This window comes from Myotis daubentonii, chromosome 5, assembly GCF_963259705.1.
Source record: "Myotis daubentonii chromosome 5, mMyoDau2.1, whole genome shotgun sequence".
In the NCBI taxonomy this organism is placed as follows: Eukaryota; Metazoa; Chordata; class Mammalia; order Chiroptera; family Vespertilionidae; genus Myotis; species Myotis daubentonii.
Window position 1 is genome coordinate 52495693 of NC_081844.1, and position 2150 is coordinate 52497842.

Below are 2150 nucleotides of genomic sequence, written 5' to 3' on the forward strand. Positions count from 1 at the left end.
AAATATTGAAAAATAAAAGGATGTGGATGTTGAATGGCCATTGGCTTTTACGATTGGTTACAATTTTGAAATTATAGTGGGTACATTTTCTTGTTTTTAGACAAAACTCTTTAAGATAAGATTTATCAAGCAGCAGATACTGGAATAAACATTTTTATAATCTCCTACCCATGTTTTTCCATTTTAAAAATAAATTTATTGTTTTCAGACACACAATATTTTTTCCACATGATTTGGAAAGTCAATCAAGGCTATAATTTTCAACATCTGATCAAGGAAGTCCTTGAAGCACCCCCCTTCTGTTTGCCACCTGCTGGAGCCACAGGGCATGAAGCAGATGCCCGAGTGCAGTCATGGCAAACCACACTAACAGGAAAACCACTCAATGAACCCAACTTCACATGAAAACTGTCATGTTAGCCCAGCTGGGGTGGCTCCGTGGTTGAGTGTTGACCTATTAACCAGGAGGTCACGGTTTGATTCGCAGTCAGGGCATATACCCTGGTTTCAGCTCCATCCCCAGGGTGGGGCGTGCAGGAGGCAGCCGATCAATGAGGCTCTCTCATCATTGATGTTTCTATCACTCTCCCTCTCTCTTCCTCTCTGAAATCAATAATAATAGTTTTTTAAAAAACTGTAACGTTAAAGGGAATAGGTACTATGGAGCATTTTCTTCCCCAAAAAAGGTATTTTTGCTTTTCCTTGGTGTGATTCAGTCCTGCACGTCTATTCTGAAGCATAGAAGCCGTTTATCTCCATCCGCCTTTTCTCGCACCTACGGGCGTACTACCACCCCGTGGAAGAGTCTATGGACATGGACCTGAGGCCTCTGAGGCCCCAGAACTACCTTTTCGGTTGTGAACTAAAGGCCGACAAAGATGATCACTTTCAGGTGGATAATGATGAAAATGAGCACGAATTATCTTTACGAACATTCAGTTTAGGGGCTGGTGCAAAGGATGAACTGCACACTGCTGAAGCAGAGGCAATGAATGACAAAGGCAGTCCAATTAAAGGAACACTGGCAACTTTGAAAATGTCTGTACTGCCAAAGGTGTCCCTTAGTGGCTTTGAAATAACACCATCTGTGGTCTTGCCGTTGAGGTGTGGTTCAGGGCCTGATTACCAGTGGGCAGCACTTAGTAGCTGTGGAGGAACATGCAGTCAGAAGATGTGAAACTCCTACGTGTGTCTGGAAAGCGTTTTCTGCCCCGGAGGTGGGAGTTCAAAGTTTCCACAGAAAAAAGTAAAACTTGCTGCTGATGAAGATGATGAGGACGATGATGATGATGATGAGGAGGAGGAGGAGGAGGAGGAGGAGGAGGAGGAGGAGGAGGAGGAGGAGGAAGAGAAGAAGGAGGAGGGGGAGAAGGAGGAGGATTTTGATGAGGAGGAAACCTAAGAAAAAGCTCCAGTAAAGAAATCCATATGAGATGCTCCAGCCAAAAAATGCACAAAAATCAAACCAGAATGGAAAAGACTCAAAACCATCAACACCAAGATCAAAAGTCAAGAATCCTTAAAAAAACAAAAAACAAACAGGAAAAACCTTCTAAAACACCGAAAGGACCTAGTTCTGTAGAAGTTATTAAAGCAAAAATGCAAACAAGTGTAGAAAAGGGTGGTTCTCTTCCCAAAGTGGCAGCCAGTTCATTAATTATGTGAACAATTGCTTCAGGATGACTGACGTGGAGGCTATTCAAGATCTCTGGCAGTGGAGGAAGTCTCTTTAAGAAAAGAGTTTAAACAGTTTGTTAACATTTTCTGTCTTATTTCATTTCTGTAACAGTTGATATCTGGCTGTCCTTTTTATAATGCAGAGTGAGAACTTTCCCTCCCGTGTCTGATAAATGTTGTCCAGATTCCGTTGCCAAGAATGTGCTGTCCAAAATGCCTGTTTAGTTGTTAAAAATGGAACGCCACCCTTTGCTTGGTTTTATGTATGGAATGGTATGATAGGACATAGTAGTAGTGGTGGTCAGACAAATGGAATGGTGGGGAGACAAAAATATACATGTGAAATGAAACTCAGTATTTTAACAAAGTAGCACTGTTTCTATTTAAAAAAAAAAAAAAAGCATTGTTTGATCTTAGGTTTGGCGCCTCCCAAAGAAGCCTTGTAGCCCATCTTGGAGAAATTATAATGCTGT

At 41.7% G+C, this 2150-nt stretch overlaps 1 pseudogene; it reads left to right on the forward strand.

Moving 5' to 3' along the window:
- Positions 1 to 775: 775 nt before the first annotated feature.
- On the forward strand, positions 776 to 1939 carry LOC132234274 (nucleophosmin-like; annotated as a pseudogene).
- The last annotated feature ends 211 nt before the right edge of the window (positions 1940 to 2150 follow it).